The following is a 17,358-nucleotide window of genomic DNA, read 5'->3' as shown; positions in this document are numbered from 1 at the left end:
TTTTTCAAACTCTTCTACATAGAATGTGAGAGCTGAAAAAGTCCTCAGAAACTGAGAGTAAGTACAAGGCCAAGGTCCCACAGCTGGCTGCCACCTCTGCATCCAGCCTTCCTTCTTTTATGAACTATTTATTATGCCAGGTATTTGCAACCTCCTGACTTGCTGGGTGAGAATAATCAACCAACTGGAGGAATGAGGGGACTGAGACACTAGGGAAGTCAAGTCCTTTGCCTAAAACAAGGGATGGCAAGACTATGAAGTCGGCCCAAATCTGCCTCTCCCATCTTCCATCCTCCCATCCCCCACCTGCTTTTTAAAGTAAAGTTCTGCTGGGACTCGGCCAAGCTCATTCATTTACATACTTACCTAAGGCCGCTTTTGCACTACAATGGCAGAGTTGAAGAGAAACAGAAAACATTTACCATCTGGCCTTCACAGAACAAGTGTGCTGGTTGCCAGCCAGTTAGAGTTAAACTTGGTACTAAAACCCACATCTTCCAACTCTTGTCACACAGGGAATAAAATGGCATCTATTCAAATGTGCTACACTAATTTTACCAGGATCATGAAAGATCTCCTGGACATCGTGGGCTCAGCTCTGCAAAGGCACATCCAATATCCATCTTTTAATCTTCATCCACAGTTCGGACCCCGTGGCCAGCCCCACGTTGGGCTTAGTTCCCCAACGCTGTGTGCAAGGCTACTAACTGCCAATCTCCTTGATGACAGGGCAGAAAGAGCCATCCTGGTGCATGAACCCCAAGCTACTTCCCTAATGTACAGGTACCTTGCACTGAAAAGGAATTTTTTTCTGTGTAGCCAATGATGAAGTGAGACCCTGTGGGCCATTTGGGCTCCTTGAAGAAGTCCAAAGTCCTTTTCCTTTATTGTCTTCTCTCCTCCGTCTTTTTCTGGGGTTGATTAGGCTATGTGCTTAAAGAGGCGAAAAACTCAGGAGGAGTAAAGGCCACAGCGACCAAGTACACAGGGGCTGGAGCCTCTTTTCCTCTACTGGTCAGGTCTGAATAGCCAGCCCACCTTAGAGAAGAGAAGTCATCTCCCTGCTCTCTCTCCCTTCCTCTCTCCCTTCCCTCCTTCCTTTTCTCCTGGGAGCTAGCCAGGTATACTGAAGATGTAGCTTAGACTGGCTTGATCTTGACAACGGAAAAGCCCCTCTAGCACTCACTCCCCTTTCTCTGGCACTACCTCCTCCAGCCCCTCAGATCATGGTGAGGACGTCCCGCACGGGCCTTTCCTTGAAGGTGGTAAAGGTGTGATTCAGGACTGGCCTTATGGGCAATCAGCCTCTCCCTGGACTCCCCAGAGTTCTGCTTTGAGATCTGGCACCATACATACGTCCCAATACAGTATTACTTAGTCCCACTAGCCTGTGGTTTGCCAGGCGTAAGTACCACTTGGTGTTCTCAAGAGATGGAAAGCTCGGTCACAGCCAGATTCTTAAGATTCTTCGGTCTTCGGGTCATGATATCAAGGAGACAATACAGTGTACAGTAGTGGAGCCAGAACTTCCAGATCCAAAGTCCAGAACCAGCCACTTAGCAGCCACTTGGCAAATCACTCAAACTCTGTGCCTCTGTTTCCTCATCTGGAGAATGGAGACAATAAGAGTCCCTACCTCACAGGAGTGTTGTGAAAACTAAATGGGTAACAGGTGTAAAGTACTCAAAACTATGACTGGCACTGTAATAAGAACTACAGTAAACGTTTCATAATTGGGATGAAAATTGAAATTTTGTTTTAGAGGAAAACCGTTACCAACGCATTACACATAGTCAGCTGTCCAATTTCAGAGAAAGGTTTAATAGTGATTTAATACACATACATGTGTTTCACTGAGGCCCTACTTCTTTTTAAAGTAATCCCTAAAGCACCCTCCAGAACCAAACAATCCAGTATTTGAAATGTGTACCTCCCAAGGGAAGCTTCTAAAACATCACTTTGCTAAACCTGAGGACTTTTCCATACAAAATTATTATTTCCCCTTCTTTTCTTTCCACCCAGTTAAAGTCTAACTTTCTAGTCCCAAATCTCTTCTTTCATGAAGTCCTTTCAATAACCCGGTCTATCGGCTACTAAACCCTATTCTGTCTTGCCTGTTGGTGTAATACTAATGCCTGCCCTCTGTGTTACTCCACCATGCATGGGATGATAACCTTGCTTAGTAAAATTCACTAGCTGTGACCTCCATGTCTGCTGATGGCTGTTGTTCAAACACAGCCCTGTTGCCTAATTTTGGGTTGTGTGTGTTCAACTGTCTTAGAGATAACTCCAGATACATGTCCCAAAGGAAGCTCAAACCTGACCAAATTAAACGCACAATTTTTAACCCAAATCTGTTCCATTTTTTATAACCCTCATAAAATGAATGACTTTTTAGGGAAAATATTAAGATTCTAAGCTTCCTGAAGGCAAAGACTCAGTTTTACGTTTTTGTTTCCCCAGTGCCTAGCGCAGTGACCGACACAAGTAGGTGAGCAAGACAGGTTTAATGGTACTGAAGGGGAAACATGGCAAGATATTTAACCACACAGAACAATCAGCTTTTGCTGATTTTCCTTTAAACATTATTAGCTATCTCCAAAGTTAAACTGTAACTGAAAATATAACATCTTGATATATACAGATAGAGAATTCCATTATACATGAGCTCTAAACCAAGCTTCCTATAAGACTTTACAGGCTCCCCAAATTTCGAAAGGGCACACAGGCCCCATTGTTGTTGAGGATAATGATGATAGGAGTTATAACGATAGTGACCACTGATTAAGCGCTAACCACCTGCCAAGCACTGTGCTAGATGCTTCCCTATACCCTTTGCTTTACCCAGCAGGTCACTACATCATGGCACCTCCTTCCTCAGAGGCTTCCCCTAATCACCACGTCTAAAGTAGCACCACTTGAATGTAAATTGGTGTAGCCACTATGGAGAACAGTATGGAAGTTCCTTAAAAAACTAAAAATAAAACTACCATATGATCCAGCAATCCCACTCCTGGGCATATATCTGGAGAGAAAACTCTAATTGGAAAAGATACATGCACCCCAATGTTCACAGCAGCACTATTTACAATAGCCAAGACATGGAAGCAACCTAAGTGTTCATCAACAGATGAATGGATACAGAAGATGTGGCGCGCACACACACACACACACACACACACACACACACACACACACACAAAATGGAATACTACTCGGCCATAAAAAAGAATGAAATAATGTCATTCGCAGCAACATGGATGGACCTAGAGATTATCATACTAAGTGAAGTAAGTCAGACACAGAAAGGCAAATATATGATATCCCTTATGTGTAGAGTCTAAAAATAATACAAATGAATTTATTTACAAAACAGAAACAGACTCACAGACATAGAAAACAAACTTATGGTTACCAAAGGGGAAAAGGAGGGATAGGGATAAATTAAGAGTATGGGATTAGCAGATACACATCACTGTATATATTATAAAATAAACAACAATTTACCATATAGCACAGGGAGCTATATTCAATATCTTGTGAGAACCTACAATGAAAAACAATCTGAAAAAAATATGTATGTATAACTGAATTACTTTGCTGTACATCTGAAATTAACACAATACTGTAAATCAACTATACTTCAATAAAAAAATTAACGGCTTACTAATTTGTTTTCAAACCAGAAATCAACCTTCAGTTCCTCCCATCTCTTCTTTCCTCATATCTAATGAATGACCAGTCTCTCTGAAGAGTGCTTAAGCATATCCCACCACTCCAACTCTGCAGGCACCATGCCAGTTCACACCCACATAACCTTATCCAAGACTATTCCAATAGACTCCATTCTTGACCACGCCCCCAACGCTTCAATCCATCATCCAAGGCACTGCTTCCCTAACCTCAACTGGACCACTCCTCCAGAGACTCACATGGCTTCAGTGGTATCCCTCACTCCTCCAGGTACACCCACAGCCCATTGCATGGTACACAATGTCAAAGGCAAGTCTGCCTGTTAAGTGAACAGTCTTGGTTCCCTCTCTTGCCTCCACTCAGCCATCTTCCATTGTGTACTCCAGCTCCATAGAACCAGTACAGTTTCCAAAACACCCCCCGTGCTCTCCTGTCTTTACACCTGTTCTTCTCTCATTTTGTAATGCCTTTTCTCACCTTGTCCATAGGAAAACTATTCTTAACCCATAAAATCTCGGCTCTAATGTTATGTATTTGCTTCCTTTCCTGACTATACTATGTATTGAGTACCTAGTAAGATCTAGCCAGATAACATGCTAGTCACTGGTTATATAGCCACGCCCATGAAAGCAATTCCCAAAGATGAGCTGACTTTTCCTCCATGCAAACCCTGGCCCCGATGCACCTTTCCATTACAGCAGGAACAGCACTACGTTGGAGTTACAGGTGTGTCTGTCTTTCCACTCTACCATAAGCACAATATTCGGTAAAATGTATGTTGAAAGAATGAAAAAGTACACTATGATGTCCCTTTGACTAACTTGTCCTCTGGTTTCAGTGGATTTCTCAAAGGACATAATCGAATACAAGGCACAGTGGTCAACAGTAGAGGCTTCAGTGTCAGACAATCTCAGTTCCAAATTTGGTTCCGCTACTCATTAGCTATGTGACCTTGGACAGGCTACCTATCTTCTATAAAGTGGACACAATTTTGGTCCCTACTTCATAGGGCTGTCGTGAGGACAGCCTCACGACAGGTAAATAACTCAAAACGGTACCTGGCACGAAATCAACTCTTCAATAAATGTTAACTATTATGATTTTACATTGAATACTACACACCTACATATATAAGAAACAACAAATTGTGAAAATAAACAGAAATTAATCTCTTAGTTCAAGTAGTCACTTACTCCACAATTTTCTACCTCCCATATGATTTCCAGTTGGCTTGAACCTAAAGAGTTAAACATACAGACACATAAGCATTTTTCCCACTAAGGCTTGTCATCTGAGGATGAGGGTCGGGGAAGGCAATGCTGCTGGTTATGGATGTTAAATCAACAATTTTTTCTTACAACAAACCCCTGGCACCCTGTTCTCACCATGTCACGGCCTGTGACGACTTAGTGTCTCCCAAGCATGACCAAGCGATTAGCGGGGCTGTGTCTGTGCATCTCAACAGTAATGGGAGCTCTCTTTCCATTTGGCATGTATTGAAGCCTGAGCGCTTCACTGCCTCGTGCATTTTCAGCTTGATGAATTCATTATTCCCCATATTTTTCTCCTCCCTCCTTCAGAGAAAACCTGTCCCTAAAAATGCCAGGATTTTGCCCCGGTTTTAAGAAAACGGGTGTTTCTTTTTAAACATGCAACCTTGACAGCAAGTCTGCAACAGCTTAGCTACACCCAGTACCACTTGAAGAAGAAGAAGAAGACAGTGAAACGTTAAATTCTTTAATACAAACCCCACAGTATCACCTTTCGCTGGAAAGAAAACACGCAGGTGTCAGTTGGGTATTTTCTAAGAAAAGTGTATTTTTTCAGCTCTGAAAAGGGACACGGCTAAAGTTATTTGTCCTAGATGAACAACGATATGCTGGTCTCAACAGAAGACCCGAGAACTTATCTCTCACTGTTTGCTTTTTTTTTTCTCCCCCATAAACAAAGCCCTCCCCGACTCCCCCTGCCATACCTGGAGTGTATCCTTCCCCACTCCGGCCATACAGAGAGTGTCGGCTCATCCCGATGCTGTACTCATGGGCAGGGATGCAAATGAAGGGTGACAAAGGCAGTTTCTGCAGAGCTGTGGTTTTATAAAGTGCTTTCAGGAGAAAAGGGAAAGAAAGGAAATTATCCTAATGGAATAAAATCGTAGATAGCAGAAGAACACCTTACTTAAAACCGATCTGTGGCTTGCAAACTTATTCTTTTCAGCCATATGACTGGCTTTCAGTAGCAAGAGAATGTAGGAGAGAACTCTGTTCCACCATAAGCAACAGACAAAGAGGCTCTGCTGATACTTCTGAGTCAAGACCTGGAGTTTAATGAACAATAAGGACTCTGTTTTTATAATGGGTGACATCACGTGCACTGGCCTTTCCAGCGACCTGCAGATGCCTAGGTCACAATCGTCATCAATGCTACCTTCACACACACAGATAACATGAGCCATCAGAGAACTGCATTTAAGGGCATTAGGAAAATAGTTACAAGCACTGGCCCAGGAGTCAGGCCACCTGAGCCTGAAACCTGGCCAGCTCAGCGACCTTACATAGGTTGTTTAATTCTCTAAACCTCAGCTTCCTTATCTGTAAAATGGGAATGCTACTACACGCCTGGTATGGAACCTGGTGATGAAACAAAGTAACACATGAAATACGCTTAGCACTTATTTAGCTATTATTAAAATTAGTATCAAACCCAGTATTGTTTTGTTTTGGTAATTTCCTGATATATCTTCAAATATCTCCTTTCTCAGGTATCATAGATCTTTCTGGATGAAAAATTTTGTTGTTGTTAACTAAAATTTTTATTTTACCCAAATATGAATAAAATAATGCCTCTCTAGTGGACAGACATCCATTTTTTAAAGAATCTACTCCAAAAAAGTTGGTAATATATGACAGCAGTGCTTTTTTGCAACAAATACCAGATTGTGACAAAAATACGTCCTTCTATAAAATAATGTCAAAGAGATCCTGCCTGCTAGTTGGGTTTCTTACACAGAGCCAAGCCTTATCTCCCAGAAGGTGAAAATATCCCAAATGGTTATCTCCTCCACTAGGCAAAAAAAAAAAAAACAGAAAAAACATATCCTGCCACGCTTCTCAGAGGCACAACCTTGCTGTGGTCACACAGAGTCTGAAGATGACGCTTCAGATCTAAAAATGGCATGGTTGGGGGGAGAGGGCTGGGAGATAATAGAAGGGAGGGTGGGCGGAGCCCATGGGCTATAAATAACCAAAGAGCATGACTACATTTAGAGCTTCCCAGTGTGTAGGGCTCCGGCAAATCTCCTGCTTTGTTTCCTGAAACAAAAGAAACAACGGCTATGTCCAGGTTTCTCTGAACCTCTGGCAGGAATATACTCTTCTGTATATTTTTTTCTTTTGAACAACTGGGAGCTCAAAATAAATCCTTACCAGCCCTTTAAGACCTTCTCATCCCCAAGCTGCATCCACACTACGTAGGGAATGACCCGCACACACTCTCCAGGCACTAGCTTCATGCAAAATAACTCCCTAAACATAAAAGGTTTATCTGGCCAAGTCTTAACAAGCCGAGTACACCTTTCAGCTGCAAGGATTTGTTCCTCTAACATCTTCAAGATGGACGCTCTTTACAGTGTTTTGGCAGAAATAAACATCTGTTTGGGGGAGGACACCTGATCACTTTAACCATTCCTATAATGGGAAAGTGCTGACTAGAGGAAACGTTTACAAAGATTCTTTGTGCAGAGAGGATGGCCCAGGTGTCTCTAAAATCGTCTGTTCAGCAAAAGCACAACCAACCAACATTGCCGCAAACCTCTGAGCTGTCTTCCTTCAAAATGTTTCTAAGCTCTACGCTACCAAAGAAAGTCCCTTAGTGAGCCCACTAGAGAATTCTGAATAATCCTGGGCTAGTCACACATAATATTTGGTGACTAATCTGCACTCCTGTCAAATGGAGAGGGGTCTATATGCACGTGGATTTGTAGAGTCCCAAGAGAAGTTCGGGTCCATAAACCAGTGAATGAATTCCATTAATACATATATGTGGCTTTTTCATCTGTGACATAAATGACGTTTTTTACTTGCCTATTTCTGAATGTTCTTTATTAAATAATAAACTCAAGAAAAATTTCATACAAATCACCAGTGTCTGTAACGATTATTCCTTATTATTACAACGGCTTCCTCACCGGCAAAAGCGAGAGTCGAATTTCAAAATCATGGTGGAGTTTGCCAGGGTGGAAGCCTTTTATGACAGCTCCAGATCCCAAGGCTACTTTCACAAAACCAAATCTCTAAAAGATCACTTGGAGAGATCTGGGGACAATTCTGAACTTTAAAATGTATTTATTAGTACCAGAGGCTGATGGGGTAGGGCAAGAAGTCCTTTTGGACAGCTTTCTAAATCACCTTCTGGTTTCTCCCACCCACCGCAGGAAAGAGATTCTTGACCTCACAGATGCACCTCCCTCAAAGAACCTCCACACCCTGGAAGAGCCTGGTAAGACTCAGAGGAATACGCTGGAAACTTCACCCTCAGACCCAGGCTGGAGAAGGAGGAAGCAGTTTAAATTTCTCCAAACATTTCAAAGGCCATGTTGCTCCCTTGACGACTGAATTCCAAGCTGTCTGGTCCAGCTTCCTCTTCCTGCTTGGAAATATCTTTCCAGTGCTAAAGGTTTGGAACTTCTGAGTGAGTGTGTGCTTTAATAAAAGATGGGATTCCGTTACAATCCTATTTCCTCTTTAAGGGTAAAATCTAATTTCAGGGGAGAAAAGCATGTGAAGGAATCTCGAAGGTTTCTTCTAAGCTTTCCATCTAGACCCAGCAGGCGAGTCCAGGTCAAGAGTTTGATGAGGATACTCACTTCCTATTTACCATATTTTTGCTATATGAGCTTAAGACCAGGACAGTTAGCCAAAGCACTCCCTGGGTATAGCAGAGGCCACCTTGCCCATACCCCTTCCCTTACCAATTCCGTATAGGCTGGTTTAACTGCCATCGTCTGTAGTTTTGGGGGGGGGGGTGGTTTTGGCCAAGAGGCATTCTCTGGCGGCCATGATTGTTTTTGCCTGCTTGACTGCATGGCAGTGGTGATGTACCAGGGGATGAACATCCTATGGCAGCCCTGACCAGTGAGTGACCGGAGAATTGGTGTATAAATATTCCATTTCCATCACCTATCACAGGGATCACTCTGAGGCCTCCCAGTTTCCCAGCAGGACTGAATTCTAGTTATAACTTCCTTGATAATGAAAATCTTTATTGGCTGCCTTCTCTTCTCTGTCTTACTTCCTCACCTTTCTACTGAGATTGCCTCTCCAATAAATTACTTGCCCTTGAATCTTTGTCTTGGCGTCTGTTTCAGTTGGAATTCAAACTAAGGCTCTGAGATAGTTAAGCCTCTAGAAAGAAAACACATTTGGAAGAAAGTAAAGACACGCCCAGAGTTGCATAATTACTACTGCATTATCTATTATAACCAACTCCAGGGCTATATGTGTCTATCATTATCTGTTTGAATAAGAAACTCAGGGGGGAAAATGACTTACCAATAGGATTTAGGGATTCCATGAAAACTGTAAAGACTTTTTGGACTACCTGTGAAAGACTATTTTTTAATCTCACCCCGACTTCTGCCCACGATCCCTCATACTTGCCTTTTGCTTTCCTCACTGTAATTTTCAAGGCTCAGGCTATGCCTGTGCCCGTGGACACAGGAACTAGGCAACAAGCCCACTGTCTCCCACCTCCTGCCTGCGTTACGGGGCTCAGCTTCCCCGTCTGGCTAGCACTTGGTTCTGGCCTCATTCTCAGCTGCCGCCCTTTTTGAGAACATCACCCCTCATATCCAGTGGGTTCTGATTTGATGGCCTGACTATTCAGTTCATACCTGTCTCCTCTTCTTGGGTAACTCTTTGTGTTTGGTAACCTCGTGTTTGTACCTTTCCCTGGCTCAGATTCTGGTCTCTACACTTGGCTACTCCTGGAATCTTCCCAGCTGACCTGTGCCTTTCAGAGAGCAGGATAAGACACCTCTGGACAGCCCTCCTGTTTATCCCCAGTAATTTACCACATACTCAAGGGAAACGTCTATTATGCATACGTATTCAGACAAAAGTGAATGAGAAGATAAACGGGCCTGCAGAACAAGGAAAAGCCTTCTAGGCGTTTTTGCAGTGCTTCAAGTTTTCTCTTCTGCTAGCGTGAAGGCTAAGAGTAAACGGTAGCCCCTCAGTCATAGCCCTTTAACTGGAAGGGCAACAATCACACTTCTGCCACGAGACATGAAAGGCAGAAGTTGCAGATGGAGTCTTTCTTGTCCACCTGAGTGTCTATTGTTTGTATTTAATTACTCGTCTGAAAATGGAGGAGTGGGTGATTTCTGTCAATGAGATGAAACTAAACATCAGATATGAGTATCTTTTTATGCACAAAGAGAGATTTATAGATTTATGTCATGTATCACCCTTTCTCCAGTTAAAATCTTTGTGCAATAGGTAAAACTGTGGTTTCAAAGATACCACCAATCAAAAAACTCAACTCAAATCTTTGATAACATGTATAGATGAGTGTGTGTTTAAATCCAGCACCAGATTTCCTTCATGCAGTGTCGCATTCCCAGTCATTATTCATTTATACCAAATAACTCAGCAATGGCTCACACTTTCCTTCATATTCAGAAGTAAAAGGTGTTCTTGCGGTTTTCTGCTTCCAGGCAGGATGTCTTGATTTTCATGGGTTTCTACCTGTGCTTCAGTAGTAGATGTTTACAAGACATTCTCCACTGGAAAGAGTTAGTGAGAAGAAAGTTCTTCTGTATCAGTTATGACTGAGATGTTTGAACAGTTTCCTGAAATTTACTTTCCGAGAAAGGTGGTTTGGCTTTAACCTAGATGAATGATGTGTGCAGGGGTGAAGTTCAGGGAGAGAAGACCTATCCTGAACCCTTTATAATGACTCTTAGTTGAAAGAGTAATTGGAGTAGTTGGATGATTAACAAGCTACGTAAATAATCTACAGTAACATTAAGAAAATCTCTTATATCCAACAGTTCTCTTAAAATTATCTGAACTCACAAAGGAATGTCACTGGAGATTCTTCCAACACGGGTCTACTCTTAGGTCAAACCATCCAGATTTTGTCCATAGTGTCAGTGAAGCATATAACCTGAAGGATAGCGTGAAAGGCAAAGACAATGTTTCTAGAACAGCAGGTATGTTGAATCAGTGTGTACCCCACACCCCGGAACATGGATGTTTTGCAATCTGCATCAATGAGTCTTATTGTTAAAGCTGAATAATAACACCCCTTATCCAAATTTCAAAAAAAAAAAAAAAAATTTAATAAAAGTATACATATTTTAAAACAATCAATAAAATACAACTTACTAGCCTCGTCCCTATAGTTCCCTTAACATTTGGCCATAGTACCGCTTTCCTACGATAAAGTTTAGAAAGATAGTTAATTTCATGCATCACTACGTCATGTGGTCCTACACAGAGCATCAAGTTCTCTGCCATCTAAACAAATGTTAGAAACCTTGCTCTGATTTCACAGTTTTGACTGCTCTCCTGAACCTTAAGGGTTTTATTGTTGTTACTGTTGCCGTCATCAGCCATCACCGCTACAGCTCATGAATTCAGTAAATATTCATAGGGAGTCTACTCTGCACCAAGCACTGGGCATACAAATGTGAACAAGAAGTTCCTGCCCTCACAAGGCTTACACACCTAATGGGAGAGACAGCCAAGGAATATGCAAACGCATACCTAATAGGGAACTACAGAATAGGATTGGGTAGGATAGGATAGAGTAGGGTAGGTGAATAGCACAAAATGTTCCCCTGAAGAACAAAAAGCAGAGAAAGGAGGTAGAGTGTGAAGAGCAGTGGTTAAAAGCTGTAACCGAGCAGGACCCTATGGGGCCTTCCCAGGACAGACCCCCCCCCCCACCATGTCCTCCACCTGCCTCTTGTCTGTAGAAGAACTTTAGCCTGCCAGGCTTTCCCCAAGTTCCAAAGAATAAATTTAGGCAGAGAAAATGCAGAAGCAGAGGAGAACAGTCAAGCAAGAAAAAATAATAGTTTATCCATTAAACAAAGTCCTTTAGTTCCTCCTCAAGAGCTATAGATAATATTCTGAGCCATATCCTTGAGCGGTTTTGCAGATACTGAAACCACCACCAGGTGGAAGAAGTTAACTGTATGTTGCCCACAAGCATGGAGGCCCCAGACCGTTTGGAACCAGAAGGTTGATGATGTTGACTCCCACCTACCTCACCACCAACCAATCAGAAGAATGTCCATGAGCTGATCACACACCCTGAAGGCCCCTCCCTCACCCCGTCTTTAAAAACCTTTCCCTGAAAGCCATCGGGGAGTTCGGGCCTTTTAAGCACTAGGTACCTGACTCCTTGCTTGGCGCTCGGTAAGAAATACCGTACTTTCCTTCACTACAACCTGGTATCAGTAGATTGGCTTTACTGCGTGCAGGAGGGTGGACTCAAGTTTGGTTCAGTAACAGGGTCAGTATAGGCCTCTCTGAGTAGATGCCATGTTTGGTCCCAAAGTAAACTTATAGACTCACAACAAAAATAGACTCCGGAAAGCAATCTCCAGGTGTGTTTTATGTATGCCACTTAATGCACCGCATATATGTCTCTCAGGTGTAAATCACTTCTCCCAAATCCCACTTCGTTCCATCACTGAAATATACCTAGGCTGAGATTTTTATCCCTAACTTTCCCCAGACAGGGTGTGATATGCTGCTTATAAAGGCCAAAGGATAATAGAGTGTTGCCAAGTGGATTGTAGACTCCCATGCAGTCTGGACTTTCCAGACCAAATGAATCAGCAGGCCCTGCATGACCTCAATTAAGATGGGAATGGGGGCTTCGCTTTGGCCACACATCCTAAACCACATACTGTGCTAAGTTTCCGAGCTGTCAGTCTTTGTGACTCCCCTTTAGGAATACTTAACGACGACTTGTGACATGAGATTCTGAAAGCTTTTTGAAAGTCTTACTCGCTAATGGAAAAGCCTCTTACATATTTTATAAAACTAAACAAACATCAAAGTTAACACTCAAATGCAGCTTGTTTTTTCTAAACTCTACAGAGCCTTGTCAGCATATCAACTCTCCTGCAGGTTCGAGTCAAACAAAGAGTACATGAGTCCTGAATTTTTAGGGAAAATATTAAGATTCTAAGCTTCCTGAAGGCAAAGACTCAGTTTTACGTTTTTGTTTCCCCAGTGCCTAGCGCCGTGACCGACACAAGTAGGTGAGCAAGACAGGTATAATGGTACTGAAGGGGAAACATGGCAAGATATTTAACCACACAGAACAGTTTTTGCTGATTTTCCTTTCAACATTATTAGCTATCTCCAAAGTTAAATTGTACCTGAAAATAAAACATATTGATATATACAGATAGAGAATTCCATTATACGTGAGCTCTAAACCAAGCTTCTTATAAGACTTTACAGGCTCCCCAAATTTCGAAAGAGCACACAGGCCCCATTGTTATTGAGGATAATGATGATAGGAGTTATAATGATAGTGACCACTGATCAAGCGCTAACCACCTGCCAAGCACTGTGCTAGATGCTTCCCTATACTCTTTGCTTTACCCAGCAGGTCACTGCATCATGGCACCTCCTTCCTCAGAGGCTTCCCCTAATCACCACGTCTAAAAGTAGCACCACTTGAATGTAAATTGGTGTAGCCACTATGGAGAACAGTATGGAAGTTCCTTAAAAAACTAAAAGTAGAGTTACCATATGGTCCAGAAATCCCACTCCTGGGCATATATCTGGAGAAAACTCTATTTGGAAAAGATACATGCACCCCAATGTTCATAGCAGCACTATTCACAATAGCCAAGACATGGAAGCAACCTAAATGGCCATCGACAGATGAATGGATAAAGAAGACGTTGTACACATATACCATGGAATATTACTCAGCCATAAAAAAGAAATGAAATAATGCCATCTGCAGCAACATGGATCGACCTAGAGATTACCATCCTAAGTGAAATAAGTTGAGAGAGAAATACAAATGCCATATGCTATCTCTTATACGTGGAATCTAAAATAGGGCACGAATGAACTTATTTACAAAACAGAAACAGACTCACAGACATAGAAAACAAACTTATGGTTACCAAAGGGGAAAAGGCGGAGAGGGATAAATTAGGAGTTTGGGATTAGCAAATACAAACTACTATATATAAAATAGGTAACAAAGTCTTACTGTACAGCACAGGGAATTATATTCAATATCGTTTAATAAACTGTAATGGAAAAGAATATGAAAAAGAATATATATGTATAACTGAATCACTTTGCTGTATACCAGAAACTAACACAACATTGTAAATCAATTATACTTCAAAGAAATAAATTAAAAAAAAATAAAGTAGCACCACTCTTTGGTTCCTCTTAGTCCTTACCTTGCTTTATCACCCACCTGCTGATATTGTAAATATTTATTTGTTCAACTGTTTCTTAACTCTAGCTCTACCCACTAGAATGTGAGTTCCAGGAGAGCAGTGACTTCATACTATTCACTCTTGGTTCTTGAGCAGTTTAGTAGAGCTCAATGAACAGTTGATTAGTGAATGAATGTATGAATGATTTCATTCACCCTTTAAGACAACTCTGCAAATTAGTTATGTTTAGACCCAAGAGACTGCAACTATATTTCCCTAAGTCTCACGCTCTTCTTGGTACCCCATACCGATACACGTTGGACAAACAAACATGGTGAGGGAAAGCCATCCCTCCCTCCCCCCACCCCTGCTTCTCCTACCTTTCCTCGGTAGGACCAAAGTCTCCCAGTTCTGTCCTCCCTGGCACGTTCTCAGAGGAAGGCAATGAGCAAAGTCGACACAGAGTAACCATTTCCCATGTTACTTTTATATAATGTATTTGTAACCCAAGAAGGAAAGGTTATATCACTTGGAGTCTGGGAGCAGAGATCGTCAGATTTATGAGTCCTCTCTGAGTCACCCGAAGCATCACTGCAGCACAGACCTGGCCTAAGGCATGAACCGGAATCGGGGAAGTTGATTTCTGTGAACTCACCGGGAGATGATGACGGCACATCCAAGGTTAAGGTGACGGATTTTCCGGTACCGAAGTCTTGCCCATTTATATCCACGACGCTGCATCTCTGAGGTACCCTGTTGAATGACTCACTCCTGGCTACGTTTGTGCCTCAAAAAATATTGGGTAGAGACTGTGCTCACTCTGGCTCCAGTTCCACAATGATCTCACTCAGGCTCCTGGTCCATAATGATGAGGTTCTGCCTGAATTATAACGTACTGCAGGTTTTCAGTTACTTCTTTCAGAAAAATGGGCTTTTATCTTCCTTATCTTTTAAATTTTTTCTCCAGGTAAATATAGCTTTTTCTCCAATATATTTTTATTTCAGGAGGATGATGGATGCAAACAGGAGCCAATGTTTTAATTGCTCTAATACAATGAATCATCTCTATCATGCGCGTTTTACTTCTTGCAAAGATTTTTTTTTCTTAAATCCGTAAGTGCATTTCTGCGAGTTCTGAAATGGAAGCGTATCTCTGAGCTTGCTGACTACATTTCCCATAGTAGGCTATTTAAATGTATCTTTAAAGTGGATTACACATCTCAGGGGACTGGTAATGGGCTATGGAGTCACCTACTTCAGAGTCACCAGTTCACATTTAGTCCAGACTTCCGGCAGTGAACAAAAATCATTGTAACTGACCACAGTTTGGCTTTCTTTTGTGGAAATGGATCAGTGGCTCCCCTCCGGTTCCCAGTTCCTAGTTCTCCACAGCACAGGGACCACCAGCATCTCAAGGCATTAAGTGAGATCCTCTCAAGTGATGGGGGAACCGGAAGAGAAGCATCTGTGTAGAGACACACAGACACACTCACATGCACACTGTGGATGCACATATATAAACACACGTGTGCACACATCCACACATCAACACACACACATACACACATACTGGTACAACTATTTTGACCGAACTCATCCATAAGGAACAGTAAGAAACGTATTGTAACCACTGATCTCCCAATACTCAATTCAATCCAAACTGTTCCAACAACTTAAGAATGCGCCTACACCGCCTGGGGTCCTGCTCTTGGTGTGCAGGATTTCTGCAAACAGATGAGAGCACCTTCGGAAGCCAGCCTGGCTGTTCACTGTGATGAAACACAACATGACATTAGTCTTCAGGGATGTCCATCTGGAAGCTTTTAGGAACAAGCCTGCACTTAAAGATCAAAGACAACTGAGATGACTCTTCAGAAATACTACCTTTCCTCAGAACCCAGGAGACTGAATGCCGTTCTTCCCCGCTGCCCCTCCTTCATCTCTTGCCTCCAACATATCATCACGGCTTGTCCATCTCCACTCTTCATACACCATGAATCCATCACTTATTCCCACCATCATCATCACCCTCTTAGGGACCACCATCACTCCCCTTGAATACTGCAACCTTCCCCTGCGTCCTTGTCTGAGATGTTTACTCCACGCCTTCTCTCTGAACATTCCAGATCACCACTGCCCTGTTAAAACCCTTCAGTGGCTCCCCGTTGCTTCATATCGAGGTCCGTACTCCTAGCACAGCCAATAAGACCTTGATGATTTCACCGCCATGGCCTCCTTCTCCGTGTTCACATCACAGAAACCATAGACCCTAGCCATGTTGTTCCTGTGATGCTTCCATCAACCAGGTCTGCATTGCTGCCTTCCACCATGTTTCCTCTTTACTATTAAATCATCCTTCTTGACTCAGCATAACTGTCATTTCTTCCCAGGGGTGTAACCTCAGCCTTCCAAGTTCTGGGTTGGGTGCCTTCATATAGCCCTATCATGTCACTCACCACACTACAGCAGAATATCATCCCCTTTAGGAGAAGCTGAGTCTTGTGCACTGTTGAATCCCTAGTCACTAATATGGTACCTGGAGTCTATTTTGGTGAATAAATAAATGAGTTCAGAATTTTAAGAATGGCTTATAGCATTTTCTCTCTTTCATGACTACATTCCTCCTATCTTTTTTGTTCTATTATAAACCAACCTTGTATCCTGAGCACATTCTATTCTTATTCTTTTTTTTAACCTTGGTATGGACCTCTCTGCATATAAAACAGAGAACAACAGAAATAGAGAGGGGAACTCCACTCCAAGCCAGGGTTCAAAAGGTAGGTTAGGGCTTCCCTGGGGGCGCAGTGGTGGGGAGTCCGCCTGCCGATGCAGGGGATACGGGTTCGTGCCCCGGTCCAGGAGGATCCCACATGCCGCAGAGCAGCTGGGCCCATGGGCCATGGCCGCTGGGCCTGCGCGTCCGGAGCCTGTGCTCCACAACGGGAGAGGCCACAACAGTGAGAGGCCCGCGTACCGCAAAAAAAAAAAAAAAAAAAAAGGTAGGTTATTAAGGAAAATCAAAGGCTAGCCTTTTCGGGAGGGCTTTTATTTACCTTTTTTTTTTTTTCTAAGGACAGTTTATCCTGTGCTTGAAGAGCTGTAGGCAAGATCTTACCTGAAGATGATGGAATCAATTGGATCACTGTTTGTTACAAACAAATCTAAGCCAGGTTTTGAAATGAAGGTAAAGAGCCTAGAATTATTGCTTACATGACTATGTCTCTGCTTCTTTG

The 17,358-nt window shown here is 42.6% G+C and overlaps 1 protein-coding gene across 6 annotated transcripts in view; it reads right to left on the bottom strand.

Annotated features, from left to right (window-relative positions):
• Positions 1-17,358, bottom strand: part of ESRRG (estrogen related receptor gamma) — a 643,230-nt gene that overhangs the window by 482,133 nt on the left and 143,739 nt on the right. Inside the window, exon 1 of one of the 6 annotated variants that reach the window (XM_032604491.1) lies at positions 5,669-5,791. The exons of the other annotated variants lie outside the window; for them this stretch is intronic. The gene's annotated coding sequence lies outside the window, so the exon portion shown is untranslated. Of the gene's footprint in view, positions 1-5,668; positions 5,792-17,358 lie in introns of those variants that run through there. 6 annotated transcript variants of the gene reach the window in all.

This window comes from Phocoena sinus, chromosome 1, assembly GCF_008692025.1.
Source record: "Phocoena sinus isolate mPhoSin1 chromosome 1, mPhoSin1.pri, whole genome shotgun sequence".
Taxonomy (NCBI): Eukaryota; Metazoa; Chordata; class Mammalia; order Artiodactyla; family Phocoenidae; genus Phocoena; species Phocoena sinus.
The sequence above is the reverse complement of the archived record's forward strand: the minus strand, read 5'-3'. Positions and strand labels throughout refer to the sequence as shown.